Source organism: Camelina sativa, chromosome 17 (genome assembly GCF_000633955.1).
Source record: "Camelina sativa cultivar DH55 chromosome 17, Cs, whole genome shotgun sequence".
Classification (NCBI taxonomy): domain Eukaryota; kingdom Viridiplantae; phylum Streptophyta; class Magnoliopsida; order Brassicales; family Brassicaceae; genus Camelina; species Camelina sativa.
Window position 1 is genome coordinate 23,562,432 of NC_025701.1, and position 18,899 is coordinate 23,581,330.

Here is an 18,899-nt window from a genome sequence, read left to right on the forward strand (position 1 = left end):
AAACACTTACCTTGATAATAGCTCTCATGCACGCTCCAGCCCTTCATTGATTGCTTCGGAAATGATGAAAAGAACGGGTTCTTTAATTCCTTGTAGAACTGGCAAAAATGATGCTTGTGGAGTTTTCTCTTTGGAAACTTCTAGTTCAATGAGAGTAATCATACTTGCAATGGACTTGTTGAATTGTTGCCTTAAGTTTCTTGCTTCCAGCCTTGTCATAGGTTTGTGTATCATTGTTGGCAGAACGGGTTCTTCAGGAATTGGTAGAACGGGTTCTTCAGGAAATGATAGAACGGGTTCTTCGGGAAATGGCAGAACGGGTTCTTCCGGAAGTTTACTATTGATGTCCTCATCACCAAATGATTTTAGTGCTACCCTTTAACTTCTACTTTTTTCTTTCACCCTTTTCTTTTTTGGTTTTCAAGACTTAGGAGAGGTTTCTTATTTGATTCTTCTAGTGGGATGGGGTGATATCTTGTGTTTTTATTAGTTTTTAAAGCTTATTTCCTCATTGTTTTGTGCATATTCATGAGCATTTAGGTTGTTTAGGCTGCATTGTGCATCAAGTCTGGTAATTCAGGTGTTGGAGTGGAGATATGTGAGGAAAGTGTGCTTTGGAGCCAAATAAGTCAAGAATTTGCAAGGAAATGAAATGAAGACAAGGAGGCCGAACAATCGACCAGCCAATCGACCAAATGGTCGATCACCGCATCACCAGATTCTCGGACTAAAAGCAATCGAGCAAGCAATCGACCATTTGGTCGATCAAAACACTCTCGGACTTCTCGGACATGGCACAGGACAAAACGATCGACCAATGAAATCGACCAAATGGTCGATCGTGACGCGAGCCGAAACTTTGGAGACCAGAACAATCGATCGAGCAATCGACCATTTGGTTGATCGATACGCAAGCTAGATTTGAGCTAGACTTGAGCAAGACTGCGGAGACTTGGACAATCGATCGAGCAATCGACCAAATGGTCGATCGAGACGCAAGCGAGACTTCAGACTTCACGGATCAAGACTTCGGGACTTCAAGGATCGAGACTTCGGGACTTCAAGCGATCGACCGACCGATCGACCAAATGGTCGATCACGAAGGAGGACCAATCGAACAAATGGTCGATCAAGTGGTCGATCGTGTGCCATTTTGAGACCAAAACCCGGTTTGTTCCGGTTTTCTCAGAATTGTTTAATTTTAATCCGGTTTGTTTCGGTTTAGTTTATGTTTTCCTATAAATACTCTAACCCTAATTGTGGAGACTTATCTCTAATCTCTTATCTTATCATTTATCTCTTGTATTAGTTTTTGTTAAGCAGCCACCTAGGGTTCTTAAGCATTTCCATATTTGGTTTTGTTGAATCTTTGGTGGATTTTCCAGTTTTAATAGCAATTTGTCTTTCTAATCTCTTAATCTACAAGCTTTTATTATGATTTCACAAAGACAAACCTCTTTCCTTTGTGTGATCATGATGATTAGTGAGTAGATCTTTTAAGAACTTTGGGCTTGGTAGATTAGGGAGATAGATGGTTGATCTTTGATGTCTAGGGTTTATTTTATGCATTTCCTATCTTGATTAGTGATAATATTGCTAGATAGCCTTGATCAAGCTTAAATCTAGACTTTAGGATTTCCATGCCCACAAGGTGTTTGATGAAATTCCTGAACCAAACTTTTCAAGAGCTTTGCATTCCTAGCCAATGGAAATTGATGATTAGGGTGCTTAGTGGTATTTGAACTTGTTCTTAATGCATGCTTGTCTTGTGATTACCTTTGGAAATTGTTGATTATCATTTGACTAGCATAGGATCTCTATCATGGAAATGAATTGATTTGCATTAGTGTTCTAGCCATAGGATTGTTCTTGATTGTTACTTAGACATCTAGGATTGATTAGCTATCTCCCAAGTCAATTACCTTGCCCAAGGTTCTGTTGTTAATTCTGGATTTTCAGTATATTTGCTATTTGAGTTTGTTTGCCTTGAGTTTGCATTGTCTTGTTTACTTTATTTAAGTGACTTTGATTAGATAAGTAGTGACATAAGAACTTTTACTTGATAAAGAATAGATTAAGCATTTTGTGTATTCTTGGTGTGGTGATTGATTGCAAATTGTGGATTGATAATAATTGATACTAAAAGTTACTACATCATGGGGGATTCTTACTTATTTGCTATGGTCCTCTTCTCTTCTTATTCTTAAGACATAAAAGCATTTTGCTAGACTTTTCTTTTCTTTCTTTTCTTTTCTTTAACTAGAACCATCTTCAACAATTTTTTTAACTTCCCATCCTTTCACTAGACTTTGCTTAAACACATTCTCCTCTTAAAGACTCTACCCTTTTTTTTCTTTCTCTTTTTCCTCTTTTCTTTTCAAAACAGCCAAGTCCCAAACCCAACAAGTGAACCACCTAGTCCTATCTAGTTTGAAAAATGCAAACTAGAACTACACAAGGCTTTACTCTTGTCAGTTCAAACCTAACACTTTCTACCAAGCTCAATCCCAAAAATAGGCCTCACACACACAAGAATAAACATGGCTTGAAAGAAGGGTTGGTTAAGGGGTGGGGAAACTGATTTTATTTGTTTAATCAGCTACTTGGATCAACAAGAGTTTAAAGCAATGCACACATTGATAATTGAAAGTCAATATTAGGTTCTTATAAATAGGAAATGGTATCAAATCACAACATGCTTCAATTTAGACCAAATGCAATGCAGGAATTCAAGACTTGGTTCAATCTTATGCTTCTAACTACTCAACTAGCATCAAAGTACTATTAACTTGGGCATTGGTCCTAGTCTAGTGAATAAAACAAGCTAGCAAGGCAAACTCATCATAGATCCCTAATGCAAATATTATACAATCCTACATGAAACATGCTAAACAAGATCCTAATATGCAATGCAAACTACATGAACACTCTTTTTTTATAAAGATTTTTGCAAAAAAATTTCAAATTTTTAGGGTTTTTCTATGCCTTAGATGCTATGCAAATACTAACATGATTACGCTAAAAATTTGAAATAAGAAAACAAAACACAATATCAAATGCTATCTCAAACCCTCCCCCAAACTTAAATCACACAGTCCTCTGTGTGAAAGAAATTTGATTGAGGATTCAAGATAGAAAACAAAACACAATATGAAATGCAATGGTATTTACAAGTGAAGGTGATAGTGGTACCTCAAGGGTTGTGGAAAAAACTGTCCACATCCTCTTGCATGCTGTCAAAAGTGTAAGTGGGGGATTGTTGGTGACTTGGAGATGGAGATTGGGGCNTGATAGACTTAGCCATGTTGGTCACCTTCTTCTTAAGCTTATCAAACCTCTTCCCATGCCACTTGTTCCATCTTTGCAAAAGTGTCAACCTCTTGCTATTTTCCCTCACTCCTCTATTATCCCTTGGATTGGGCTTATAATCCTCAAAGTAAAATTGCTCCTCCTTATCAGCCATTTGTACATCTCCAGCTTCATCAACTCGAGGTTGAACTATCCCATCATACAAGAACTCATCAGCTGGCCAAAAGTCAATGTTGGCTCCTTCTTGAATGGTGGTGAGCTCTTGGTTAGGTAGGATCAACTGTTTCTTCCCAACTGTTGGAAGCTCAAAGTTGAAAATTTGATTTCCTTGATGCATCTCCTTGGCTAATATGAGAGTAGAGGTGAGGTAGCTTGAGTCAATCCATCTTGGTGAGACCCTATCTCCTCTAAGTGGGACCTTGGTAGCTTGTAGAATTGGAGTGATGATGCCTCCAATGGTTAGTGCTCCTCTTGAACCTTTGTTCTCCAACTTGCCCACCCAACTTCTCAAATATATCATGTGGTCAATGAGCACCATTACAAGGTCAGTCTCCACAGTGCTCCCAAGAATGATAGTTCCATAGAGCCTTGAGGATGATTCCATTGAGATCCATTTCAATCATCTTAAGCTCTCCCTCATTGACATTTCCAGTCTCCTTTCTAGCAAAGAAAGTGTTTGCTAAGGCCTTGTGGAAGTACCTTAGGACTGGGCTCCTTATCTTTGAACTCTTTGTTTTGGAGGATGAATAGGTGATGTTGTCTCCAATGGTCTCCCAAATGGAATAGAGCTCCTCTCTTGGTATCATCAAGCTTCTATTACTCCCAACTTCAAAACCAAACAGATTGGCTATCTTCTTCATTGAAAGCTCATACTTCTTCCCCTTGATTGTGAAGGCAATGTGACCAGCTCCAACCTCAGCATCCTTCCTTGCATATGTGTGCAGCTTGACTGTGGCCAGAAACTCACAACTTTCCTCCTTGTAGCCCTCCATGCAAAGCCCCATGAACTTGGTTAAGTTGCTCTTCCCAAAGAGATACTCCACATCTTCATCAATGGCTAGCTTCTCCATGGTTTCCTTGTGTGGATATCTAGTCCCTATGAACTCCATTCTCCATTCTCATGAAGGCTTCATAAAANACCTTTGTTCTCCAACTTGCCCACCCAACTTCTCAAATATATCATGTGGTCAATGAGCACCATTACAAGGTCAGTCTCCACAGTGCTCCCAAGAATGATAGTTCCATAGAGCCTTGAGGATGATTCCATTGAGATCCATTTCAATCATCTTAAGCTCTCCCTCATTGACATTTCCAGTCTCCTTTCTAGCAAAGAAAGTGTTTGCTAAGGCCTTGTGGAAGTACCTTAGGACTGGGCTCCTTATCTTTGAACTCTTTGTTTTGGAGGATGAATAGGTGATGTTGTCTCCAATGGTCTCCCAAATGGAATAGAGCTCCTCTCTTGGTATCATCAAGCTTCTATTACTCCCAACTTCAAAACCAAACAGATTGGCTATCTTCTTCATTGAAAGCTCATACTTCTTCCCCTTGATTGTGAAGGCAATGTGACCAGCTCCAACCTCAGCATCCTTCCTTGCATATGTGTGCAGCTTGACTGTGGCCAGAAACTCACAACTTTCCTCCTTGTAGCCCTCCATGCAAAGCCCCATGAACTTGGTTAAGTTGCTCTTCCCAAAGAGATACTCCACATCTTCATCAATGGCTAGCTTCTCCATGGTTTCCTTGTGTGGATATCTAGTCCCTATGAACTCCATTCTCCATTCTCATGAAGGCTTCATAAAATTGCCTCTTTGTCAAACCACAAGATTCTGCTTCTCCATCATCCTCTAGCTCTTCTTCTTCATCTTCTTCCTCACTCTCACTCACAACCTCCTCTTGTTCAATCTCAACAGCTGGCCTCTTCCCTTTGGCCTTGTTTCTCCTCATGAACTCCATAAGAGTTGGCTCCCTTTCTTCTTCACTCTCAGTTCTCTCAGGATCTTCCTCAACTGACTGATTCCTTGGACACGGCATCTGGCTCGACCGACCACTCGGACCACCACTCGGTCGAGTGCTTGATCGAGTGGGGCGTCGAGTGGTTCTTCCAGATTATTCTCTTGATTAAAGGCCAGCATCACGACGTTCCATGGAGTTTGCACCCGCTTGTTGAGACTTCCTGGTAATCCATGAAGACATTTTCGAACAGAACTGAAGGGAATAGACTCAAAGCTTAAGGTTAATAAGTTAGTGACCAACAAACAAAAGAGCTAAGCTTTGAGCAAAAAGATGAACTTTGAGAGAGATTTTAAACTTGAATTTAGTTGTTTTCAGCAAATGAGAGAGTGTGAGAGATACATGGTCGAATCAAGCTCTATTTAAAGAGGCTAAGAGGACAAGGAGACAAGGGTGGAGCGTCCATACCATTCAAATTTGAAATGGGAATCTTTGACTTGCTTTTTGCTGCCACTCGACCCCACACTCGACCAGCAGGTGGTCGAGCTCCCTTGACCAAAGTTTAAAAATTCAAAATTTTCTTCTTTTTCTTCCCTCCACTCGATCATTCTAGAGAAATGAGAATCGAGTGGGCCTTAGTTCTTTTCCAACTCGGTCGAGTACCTCTCGTGGGCTGGTCGAGTGGGCTTGCGTATTTACTTCCCCAAGTCCAAATCTCTCCATACCCATCTACACTTTCATTAAAAGGCCTGCTCAACACAAACATAAAAGAAAACACATCAAAACTACTAAGAAAATAAAGCATATTTACAAAGGATTCCTTAGGGACTTCCTTATAGTCACTAAGCTTGACTTTGGTTGCCTTCTTAGGCTTGGTCNCCTTGGACACGGCATCTGGCTCGACCGACCACTCGGACCACCACTCGGTCGAGTGCTTGATCGAGTGGGGCGTCGAGTGGTTCTTCCAGATTATTCTCTTGATTAAAGGCCAGCATCACGACGTTCCATGGAGTTTGCACCCGCTTGTTGAGACTTCCTGGTAATCCATGAAGACATTTTCGAACAGAACTGAAGGGAATAGACTCAAAGCTTAAGGTTAATAAGTTAGTGACCAACAAACAAAAGAGCTAAGCTTTGAGCAAAAAGATGAACTTTGAGAGAGATTTTAAACTTGAATTTAGTTGTTTTCAGCAAATGAGAGAGTGTGAGAGATACATGGTCGAATCAAGCTCTATTTAAAGAGGCTAAGAGGACAAGGAGACAAGGGTGGAGCGTCCATACCATTCAAATTTGAAATGGGAATCTTTGACTTGCTTTTTGCTGCCACTCGACCCCACACTCGACCAGCAGGTGGTCGAGCTCCCTTGACCAAAGTTTAAAAATTCAAAATTTTCTTCTTTTTCTTCCCTCCACTCGATCATTCTAGAGAAATGAGAATCGAGTGGGCCTTAGTTCTTTTCCAACTCGGTCGAGTACCTCTCGTGGGCTGGTCGAGTGGGCTTGCGTATTTACTTCCCCAAGTCCAAATCTCTCCATACCCATCTACACTTTCATTAAAAGGCCTGCTCAACACAAACATAAAAGAAAACACATCAAAACTACTAAGAAAATAAAGCATATTTACAAAGGATTCCTTAGGGACTTCCTTATAGTCACTAAGCTTGACTTTGGTTGCCTTCTTAGGCTTGGTCTAGATACCAAGGAGGGGATGAAATCCTCCCTGGAACCTCTTGATCACTGTGAAGTTGATCCTTGATCACCTCACCCTTAACACACAAACCATATTTCTTCTTGATTTTGAGCCTTGGTCTTGCTTTCCTCAAAGACCTCTTGTTTAACTTGACTTGGAGATCCTTAACCATACCAGTCAACTCTTAAACTGAGNAGAACTGAAGGGAATAGACTCAAAGCTTAAGGTTAATAAGTTAGTGACCAACAAACAAAAGAGCTAAGCTTTGAGCAAAAAGATGAACTTTGAGAGAGATTTTAAACTTGAATTTAGTTGTTTTCAGCAAATGAGAGAGTGTGAGAGATACATGGTCGAATCAAGCTCTATTTAAAGAGGCTAAGAGGACAAGGAGACAAGGGTGGAGCGTCCATACCATTCAAATTTGAAATGGGAATCTTTGACTTGCTTTTTGCTGCCACTCGACCCCACACTCGACCAGCAGGTGGTCGAGCTCCCTTGACCAAAGTTTAAAAATTCAAAATTTTCTTCTTTTTCTTCCCTCCACTCGATCATTCTAGAGAAATGAGAATCGAGTGGGCCTTAGTTCTTTTCCAACTCGGTCGAGTACCTCTCGTGGGCTGGTCGAGTGGGCTTGCGTATTTACTTCCCCAAGTCCAAATCTCTCCATACCCATCTACACTTTCATTAAAAGGCCTGCTCAACACAAACATAAAAGAAAACACATCAAAACTACTAAGAAAATAAAGCATATTTACAAAGGATTCCTTAGGGACTTCCTTATAGTCACTAAGCTTGACTTTGGTTGCCTTCTTAGGCTTGGTCTAGATACCAAGGAGGGGATGAAATCCTCCCTGGAACCTCTTGATCACTGTGAAGTTGATCCTTGATCACCTCACCCTTAACACACAAACCATATTTCTTCTTGATTTTGAGCCTTGGTCTTGCTTTCCTCAAAGACCTCTTGTTTAACTTGACTTGGAGATCCTTAACCATACCAGTCAACTCTTAAACTGAGCTCTTAAGCTTTTCCACAGAATCTTCTTGAAGAGAGAGCTCAGCCTTTGGAGTTGCCTTATCACTTAAACCTTCTTGACCACATTTGTCTTTGATAGTAAATGGTTGATCATCAATGATAGGAAGGTTGGTTGGGTTATAGATGTTAAACGTCATAGCTATACCCTCAGCAATGTTCAAGGTCACAAGACCCTCTTTGATNACCATTCAAATTTGAAATGGGAATCTTTGACTTGCTTTTTGCTGCCACTCGACCCCACACTCGACCAGCAGGTGGTCGAGCTCCCTTGACCAAAGTTTAAAAATTCAAATTTTTCTTCTTTTTCTTCCCTCCACTCGATCATTCTAGAGAAATGAGAATCGAGTGGGCCTTAGTTCTTTTCCAACTCGGTCGAGTACCTCTCGTGGGCTGGTCGAGTGGGCTTGCGTATTTACTTCCCCAAGTCCAAATCTCTCCATACCCATCTACACTTTCATTAAAAGGCCTGCTCAACACAAACATAAAAGAAAACACATCAAAACTACTAAGAAAATAAAGCATATTTACAAAGGATTCCTTAGGGACTTCCTTATAGTCACTAAGCTTGACTTTGGTTGCCTTCTTAGGCTTGGTCTAGATACCAAGGAGGGGATGAAATCCTCCCTGGAACCTCTTGATCACTGTGAAGTTGATCCTTGATCACCTCACCCTTAACACACAAACCATATTTCTTCTTGATTTTGAGCCTTGGTCTTGCTTTCCTCAAAGACCTCTTGTTTAACTTGACTTGGAGATCCTTAACCATACCAGTCAACTCTTAAACTGAGCTCTTAAGCTTTTCCACAGAATCTTCTTGAAGAGAGAGCTCAGCCTTTGGAGTTGCCTTATCACTTAAACCTTCTTGACCACATTTGTCTTTGATAGTAAATGGTTGATCATCAATGATAGGAAGGTTGGTTGGGTTATAGATGTTAAACGTCATAGCTATACCCTCAGCAATGTTCAAGGTCACAAGACCCTCTTTGATATCAATGACTGCCCCAACAGTGGCTAAGAATGGCCTCCCAAGAATGATAGGATCTTCAGGCTCCTTGTCCATCTCTAGAACCACAAAATCAGTGTGAACCCTTGCTCTCCCTATCTTCACTGGAATGTTCTCCAACTTGCCAACCACATCTCTATTTGACCCATCAGCTAGGCATACATGAAGGTTGGTGGACTTGAAGTCAGTGTGCCCAAGCTTTTGAGCTATAGAATAGGGCATCACACTTATAGATGCTCGCAAGTCACATAAGCACTGGTTGTAGTGAAGATAGCTGAGTGTGCAAGGTAGATAGAATGGACCTGGATCCTTAAGCTTAATTGGGATGATAACTCCTCCAAGGTCCTCAAGATCCTTCTCATCTTGAGCTTGAGCCTTCTTCTTTGACAAATCAAGCAAAAAATCCCTATAGAGAGGATATGGTTCATATTGTTCCAAGGCAGGTCCTCTCTCTTCTTCTTGATAAGCATTGATGATCTCTTGAATGGCCATCACTTCCTCTTGCTTCTCAATCACAACTTCTCAATCACAACTTCTTCTCAATCACTTCCTCTTGTTGCTTAGCCAACATCTCCTTTTTCTCAATGATTTCCCTTAATTCCTTAATCTTCTGTGCTTTAAAATATACTGGGAATGGTAGAGGCGGTTTGTAAGCAGGAGGGATGTACTTAGCAGGCTTAACAGCTTCTGACCCTTCAGCTCGATCGACCACTCGATCAGGCACTCGGTCGAGTGCTTGCTCTAGCACCTGGTCGAGTGCAATGTCGGGTTCAGATCTCTTTGCACAAACTTCACTCTGAACTTCAAGAAATGACCAATCCAACCCATCTTGAACATCACTGTCCTCAGTGACTTCCTCATCAGAGATATGAATGGCTTTTGCAGTGAACTCCTTTGGATTTTGAACAGATTTTCCAGGGAGTTGGTTGGGTTTAGGAGCTGAAGTAGAGGCAAGGTTGCTCTCCATAAACTTCACTCTAGAGTTGAGACCTTCAAACTTCATGTTCAGGTCATTATAATGGGATGTGAGCCTTTGATTCAACTCAGCAAACTGTTTGGCTTCCTCAATCTTTCCTTGTGTTTGCCCAATCAACAGCTGTTGCATCATGGCTCTTAAGTCTTGTTTTTGGCCTTAGTTAGTCTGAAACCCTGGTGGAGGACACAACTGAGGCTGGAACACTTGATGTTGTTTTTTGGGGACATAGTTGTTCTGTTGTTGAGGCTGTTGAGGTGGATAGACTTGGTCTTGTGAATTAGCTACATTGTTGCTTCTATAGGAGAGGTTGTTGTTTTTGAACCCTCCTTGGTTGTAGCCTTTGACTCCACCCTGGTTTTGCATATAACAGAGCTCAGCAAATTCATTCTCCCCCTCTTGAACTGGAACCTCTTCTTCACCAATGAAGTGAATAGACTTTTGTTGGCTAAGAAGGATTTTGTCAAGCTTCTCATTGACCATCTTCAAATCCTTCTTGTACTTGTCCTCTTGGTCAGTGGAGGTGGACCTTATGGTTCTGTGAGGAAGTTTAACTCCCATCCTTCTTCCACATTCTTGTTGAGGAAGTTTCCATTTGAAGCTGTGTCAAGAAGCATTCTGATCTTGGGAAGCACACTTCTATACAAAGTACTTAATAGGGACTCATTACTGAAGCCATGGTGAGGACACTGAGTCTAAAATCCTTTAAACCTCTCCCAAGCTTCACAAAAGCTCTAATTGTTTCTTTGAGCAAACCCAGAAATTTCATTTCTCAATCTAGCAGTCCTTGCATTTGAGAAGAATTTTGCCAAGAAAGCCTTCTTGCAAGCATCCCATGTGGTTATTGCTCCAGTAGGAAGAGTCTTCTCCCAAAGGTGAGCCTTGTCTCCAAGTGAAAATGGGAAGAGCCTCAACTTGAATTCATCTTCAGTCACTCCATTAATCTTTGTGAGACCACATATTCTATCAAATTCATCAAGGTGGTCTAGAGGATCCTCCATTAGCAACCCATGGAACTTGTTGGCTTGAATCATGGATATTAGTCCACTTTTGATTTCAAAGTTGTTGTTTGCTACTGTGGGAGGCACAATACCAGCTCTCTGGTTGTGTGTGTTGGGGGCATCTCCAGCGCCAATGTGCCTAGGTCTTGGAACTTGATCTTGTTGCTCCATGATGACTGGATTCTCTTTTTGTTCTGGAACTACTCTTCTTTGCTTATGTCTCAAACCCTTTTGCAGCCTGTGGATGTTGTCAATAGGCCTCTGAAGATTGTTTTTCCCCTTTGACCTTGTGTGCATCAACAAACACGAGTACAAACTCGAACAGGTACACGGTCGAGCGTAGGCTCGAGTGGGTGGTCGAGTCGACTGGGAAGTGGTGTCTATTTCGATACGCTGTCTGACTCGATCAAGTGCTCGATCACGACTCGGTCGAGTGGTGGTCGAGTGGGTGGTCGAGTGGTACCTGAAACACAAGACAACCAAGCAAAAGAAGATTCGAGTTCAGCAACTTCACAAGTGGATAAACGAACTTAATCTTAGACTAATAATGATCCTAAATGTTACAAAAACACTCTCAAATGGGCAACGGCACCAAATTGAAACACATATGTTTGGTGGGTGGTGAAATGATGAATGTATGGAATGGTGAGATATGAATGAATGGATGGCAGTGTGTTTCAATTCCCCTTATGCAATTGTAGTACAAGAGGTGTCAATCCAATCTGAGAGTTTGTGAACAATCAAGATGTGCATATGAGCCTAAGTTAAGCCAAGTATGTAAAGGATGTTTGTCACTAACAATCCTATTATGAAATGTAAAGTACAGAAAGTAAAAGCTACTAGAACTAGATGTTGAATGTAAATTGAACAGAATGATTATGACTAATATGAAGCTAGAACAGAAACAGAAACTATGGTAATGAACTAATGCAAGGTAAGTAATGAACAAGACACTAAGTAAATACAACAGAAATGCAACTAGAATGAGACAAGAGATAAGATAGGACAACTACAAATCATAAACCAAAGTTTTGGGGATGAACTCGAGCAAGCACTCGATCGAGTGTAGATCGAATGCAGGGTCGAGCTGGACAAATCTATGAAACAGAGCAACACTAGAAAAACAGAGCAATACACAAGCGAATCAAACATCGATCAAACAACAGGATTAAGACTTAGAAATCAATAAACAAGGAAGGCCTTGAGGAGGGATTCATGGGCTGGACTAATGATTGAGGTCACCTAACTTGGTCAACAAATCTCAAGCAAACTTTGAGCTAATCTCTAGACATATATTTCCAAGACAAGTTTAATCCACTCTCATGGCAAGAAACAATCAAACCTATGCATCTCTAGACTTGTTCTCACAAAGTAAAGAATCTACACAAGCAGGCATAAGCAATATGTCTCATACCAAACAAGACCTCTAATCTCTTAGCAAGCCTAATGGTAAGCTCTAGATCTAGCCTTATCTATGCTTCTTAAACATTGGTGTGATGCTAAGATGCTTGAAATCAAACCCTACCCTCTCAGTTATAGGATCAGCATTAAGAACATCTAGCCTAGAAGAGATTCTACCACAATCAAGCTTGACCAAATAAAGCTTGACCAAATCAAACAAACCTCAAACACAGCCCAGCCTAACCCATCCTCAAGATCCTAAGCAACTACTCACAAGAACACATGATGAACATCAAAGTCATAAACCCAGAAAATACTAAAACTTGCATCAAATGAAAGATAAAGCAAAGATCTACAATATTGGAGAAAGAATCAAACTCGAATTCTCAATATTCTGAAAGTTATGAAACCAACAATATTGAAGAATCTAGTGTTTTCTCTCTTAAAAGAAGTACAAGATCTAAGAAAAATAAAAGTGCAAAAGGAATAATTCCCAAAAGGGTAAAAACTAGGTTTTTGACTATCTAAAAAGCTGGACCCCTGGTGGCTGCTGGGTACAAGGTCCTTAAATAGAAAAAGTAGTGGAAGCCCTAAAAAGGCTAAAAGACAAAATAGCTAGGCGGCTCGGCCAACTCGACCTGGTGCTCGGTCGAGTGACCGGTCAAGTTGGCTTCTCTCGTGCATCTTCCACTCGGTCGAGTCCCTCTCTGCACACGGTCGAGTGTCTGGTCAAGTGGGCGGTCGAGTGGGACTCCAGACCTTGTTTCTTCAGCCTTAACTCTCTTGCTTTCCCTCATGATTGCTTCACTTCTCCTCTGCATTGCTTCCATCCTCCTTAAGCTCCAAATTCACCTGATTATGCATGAAAAGATGCAAATGCAATGCAACTATACTCTAATGCATGATTGGTCCTAAAACTATGCAATAATGGTAAAAATGGATAGCAAAAGATGCAAAAGATGTGAATAGACTAAGGGAAAACAGGGTAAAATATATGAACATCAAAGATCAATTTGATGCTGAATGTTACGCATAGGAGGTAGTTCTTGTGGTAACTCATCTGCAATCAGCTCCTTAAAATCCTGTAGAATCTTTAGTATTTCTTTTGGAGTTGTTACTTCTTCTGTTACAACACTCATCAGCCCTTTAATCACCACTGGATAGATACAATCAGATTCTTTTATTGCTTCGCCAAGCTCTCTTTCACTATCCGTAAATACCAGGAAGTTAGAATTTTTCTTCCCTGAATTTTGATCAAGGTGTGAAATAGGAGCCATAGCAATCTTGTGCCCATTCCATGAAAACATTAACACATTATCTCTTCCTCGATATGTAACGTCATTATCGTACTGCCAAGGACGACCAAGTAGGATATTACAAACATCCATGTCAAGAACATCACACAATACCTCTTCTTTGTAATGTTTTCCAATGGAGATCGGAACCCTACAAGATAGTGTTACTCGATATCGAGAACCTTTACTCACCCATCCTAAAGCATATGGCTTCTCAAGTGGCGTTGTGGGTAACTTCAGATATTCAACCAGTTTATGAGAAACTAAGTTTTATGTGCTACCATTATCCACAATCAAGTTGCAGACTTTGTCGTTAATTGAACACTTTGTTCTGAATAATTTTTTCCGCTGTCCTTCTTCCTTAGATGATAACAAGACCCTTTCAAGTATAATGTTTATCATCTCATTCGACTCTTCTTCAGAAAATTCAACATCTGCATATTCATCCTCTTCTTCATGTTCTTCTTCCTCCTCTAGCAAAGTTGTAGTCCTCCTCCTAGGACTAACATTTGATTTCTGACCTTGTCCTTGATAGCGGAAACACTTGTCGATGGATGGTCTCGCATAAGTGTTACTTTGCTTCTGGATTGGTGCTTTATTCTGCTGAGCATTATTAGAACCATTGTTAGAACTTCCAGCTCCTTTATTCCGAAGGTTAGTATCCTTTGTTACTGCACTCTTCTCCTTATCGCCTATTAATTCAGAATTGTTATGAGGTGAATATCTTCTAAAATAAGTGAAATTGCGAGGAGATTCTCAATTAACTCAGCTTTCAAAGCTAGACTAGAAACCTCTTGCACAGTCCATACAGTTTGTAAACCCATCTTCTCTTGAATAGAACTCTTTAACCCATTGATATATCTTGCCACACTACAACAAATATGCACATTGATAGCAGACGGAGATAGCTCATTTTCCGTCACTGCTATGAAAGATGAGATTTTTTTTCGGTTACTTTATAATAGCATCTTATAAACGCTATGATAGGAAAATTATGTAGCGGGAAACAAAAGTGACTTTTGTCCGCCAATACTTAGTGAAATACTAATTCACTTAATCGCCTAATAAAAAAAGCCAAAAATTCGACACACACTCTCTCTCTCTCTCTTGTTACAACCTAAGCTCGCTACACTCGATTTCTTCTTCTAAATTCGTTGTGTGTGATCAATTTCGTATCTTAAATCTCTATCAAATCTTCAATATTATCGCTGTTTGTGAAAAGCCCCAATTTTGCCGTTTTTGAGAAGCCCTAAATCTCCATATCCATCGCAATTGAGAGCTCGAATCGAAGGCATGTCTTTCTTCTTCCTCCTAATTTCTTTATCTGTTTCGATTATTTGTGAATTCAAACAGCTTATGTGTGATTTCGATAAGTTTATGTCAGATTTATTTAGTTTAGTCTTCACACGAATCCATCTATTTTGTTAGGGTTCGATTATTTACAGATTTGACTCAAACCTAGCTTTCGGATTTGAGTATTTGCGCCTTCATAAACGATTAAATTTGCGCCTTCATAAACTTAGCTTTGTATCCTTCATAAACTGAACGATTATTTTTTTTTCCCCAAGTGTTGGTGATTGCAATGTTGGGGAACTGAAGCTTCTCATTTCTCTGTACTCACACAACAGGTTAGTATCACTCAACCAAAATAAGGGGATTGCTATGTTTTATCCTTTGAGTCTGATTCGTATAAATAGTGATTAGATTAGTGAGATTTTACACAGTTTGATATTGGTTTAAGAGCATCTGTATGTGTCTAAATTAGTGCAGTATTGACTGATTCACTAATACGAAACAGTTTTATACAGTTTTAATGTTGGTTATGCTTTGAATACATGTCATGAATTGTCTGAATTGTTGCTTAATGTGAGCTATGTATAATATGTATCTTTATTTTATCTATAAAGGTTAAAATTTATATTATAACATATAATGTTGGACAAGGCATGGGTGCATCTATGCAGGTAAGGAATTATATTTCATAATTAGGTTTCATTTTGGGTTTGGATACTTTAAGATGTTCTTTACTTATCCATTGAAGAGCTGATCCTGGTTATAAAAGTGGAGCTTCGAAATTTGTAAGGGATGTGTTTGCGGCTTTCGGTGACATAGAAATGATAATATGTCCTTGTAAAGACTGTCGTAATAATGGACGCCAGTTAAACAGTGTTGTGGTTGAGCATCTTGTAATAAGAGGGATGGATGAGGCATACAAGCTGCATAGTGATTGGTATCATCATGGAGATGTGAAGTCAGTAGATGAATTTCAAAGTAAACCAACTCAGTGGAATGAGGAAGTTTTTGAGTTATATAAAGCTGCTGAATTTTTTGATCAAGAGTTGGCTTTTAGAGGTGACTTAGCTGACCAACCTGTGGGCGACTTAAGTGAGATTGCAGAGGGTGAGGACCAACAAGAAGATGAATTCCTTGCAAAGATCCGGGATGCTGAAACTTCACTATACCCTAGCTGTTCAAACCACAGCAAGTTATCGGCTATTGTGACTTTGTTTAGGATTAAGACACATAATGGCTGGTCGGATAAGAGCTTCAATGAACTGCTTCAGACATTGCCAAGCATGTTGCCAGATGATAATGTCCTTCACACATCATTGTATGATGTCAAGAAATTTTTTAAGAGCTTTCATATGGGATATGAAAAGATCCNTATGAAAAGATCGACGCATGTGTTAATGATTGCTGCCTCTTCAGAAAGAAGTTAAAGAAGCTTGATAAATGTCCCAAATGTAATGCTTCACGGTGGAAGACTAATAAGCGGACTAATGAGGTAAAGAAAGGTGTCCCACAGAAAGTATTAAGATATTTTCCAATTAAACCAAGGCTGAAGAGAATGTTCAGATCATAGGACATGGCCAAGGACTTACGGTGGCATTACACTAACAAGAGCACTGAAGGAAAACTTTGACATCCAGTAAATTCTGTTACATGGGCTCAGATGAATGAGAAGTATCCTTCATTTGCAGCTGAAGAAAGGAACATACGGCTTGGGCTGTCCATAGATGGATTTAATCCATTCAACATGAAGAATAGTAATTATAGTAGCTGGTCTGGGCTATTGGTAAACTACAATTTTCCTCCTCACCTTTGTATGAAGAAGGAGAATATAATGTTGACATTATTGATTCCTGGTCCACAACAACCAGGTAATAATATTGATGTCTACTTATAACCTCTTATTGAGGATTTGAATTATCTGTCGAATAATGGAGAGCTAACATATGATTCTTTTAGTAAAAGTACATTTACTGTAAAGGCAATGCTTCTCTGGACCATTAGTGATTTCCCTACGTATGGAAACCTTGCTGGTTGTAAAGTAAAAGGTAAAGGGATGTCCTATGTGTGGGAAAAATACTGGTAGTATGTGGTTGAAGTTTAGCAGGAAACATGTCTACATGTGTCATAGAAAAGGTTTGGCTCCAACACACAGATATAGGGAAAAGAAGACTTGGTTTGATGGAAAAGTTGAGCATAGGAGAAAGTCAAGAATTTTAACTGGTCATGAAGTTCATCAGAATCTGAAAAACTTCCAAAATGATTTTGGAAATGTGAAAAAGGCTGTGATGAAGAGAAAGAGAACTGTCTATAAAGAACCAGTCTTTGACAGTGATTATGATGAAAGTGAATCCGATGAAGATGAGGAAGTAGAAGTAGATGAAGATGAGTTATCAAGATGGAAGAAAAAAATCCAACTGGTCACAATGCTACATCACATGCTTCTTTGTCTGCATCAAAGGCCAAGTCTGCAGCCACAGCTTCTAAGTCTGCTACAGATTCCAAAACTACAACAACGGCTTCAAAGGCTGCATCGCAGGCCAAATCTGCATCTATGCAACAGGTCCAATATCTCCAATAAAAAATACTTTACCATCACAGTCTCCTCTCAGGAAGTCTCCAGTAAGTGTTTTCATATGTTATGAAGTTGTTTTTGTTAATTATATGATGACTGATGGTTTATATTGTAAACATGGCAGCGCATTAATAAAGTTATTTCCAAGGAGAATAAGAAGTGCAAGTTGAAGGATTTAACTGGAAAGAATAGGGTTGTGGCTGAAGGACGATGGGGAACAAATGATCCGGAACATAAGGTTCACTTTACTCGCTTGGGTTCTAATGTAGTTAAAGTGTGGATAGATGTTGTGAATGTGAAAAATGTAAAAGTTCGGAGGCCATCCGATGAAATAGAGATTATTGAAGATGCACTTAGCTCCTGCATTGCTTGGCCAGAGAACAAGGTCATTATGTCTTAAACTGATGGTTTTATTGTGTAATGTTAAGTACTTGAGATTGCTTGTTTATTTTGGATGTTCTTGAGACTTTGATGGTAAACTGATGTTCTTGAGACTTTTGTTATGTATTTTGGATCAGAGACGTTTAATCAATGGTCAATGTATGAGATTTTATAAAACAGGTTATGTGTGCTATAATCACATATCAGAAAATGCTATAAAAGTAGAGGTAAATGTTATGATAAAAGAATATACCATAGCACAGTAAACAAGATAAAACAGCATTTCGCAACAGCTATATCAGATATGTATAACATAGCACGAAAAATCAAATATTGTATAAATTTTTGCAAAATTATAATCTTGGTAATACATCAGTTTATTAGAGCTATGTTATAAAACTATAACATAGCACGAAAAAAAACATGTTGTATAAATTTTTTCAAAATTATGATCTTGATAATATAGCAATTTCTTATAGCTATGTTATAAAAATATAACATAGCATACGTAAGTCGTGCTATTGTATATGGGGTACATATAATAACAGTGCCCTAAAACAGCGCTCATGAAAACGCTATCAAAGATCATGAAAACGTTTTTCTCTGGTTAACAATGTGCATACTTGTTGTAGTGCCACTTTCTGATTTTCTATCTCTCCAAGATCATTACGCTCAGAAAATCGCAGAAACTCTGATGTATACTTTGTCACAGTCCTTTTTCCTTGAACAACACATTCAATATACATCGTATAGAGAATCTGTTCATAGTCCTCTGGTAAGAACCTATCCATCATGAACTGTTTCATCCGCCTCCATGTCTTGACTGGTCCCTTTCTTTGTTTTGCCTCTGAATAACAAGTTTATCCCACCACACAGCAGCAGTACTCTTCAGCCTAATTGCCACCATCTTAACTTGCTTGTTTTCAGGGACACCCATGACTTCAAAGAACCTATCAACGCTTATTTGCCAATCTAGAAAATCTTCAACACCCATAGTT

At 39.5% G+C, this 18,899-nt stretch overlaps 1 long non-coding RNA gene across 1 annotated transcript; it reads left to right on the plus strand.

The window, feature by feature from the left end:
* Positions 17,508 to 18,016, plus strand: LOC104757893. The gene is made up of 2 exons (XR_762560.2): positions 17,508 to 17,567; positions 17,645 to 18,016. It is a non-coding gene; the product is annotated as an uncharacterized LOC104757893 (long non-coding RNA).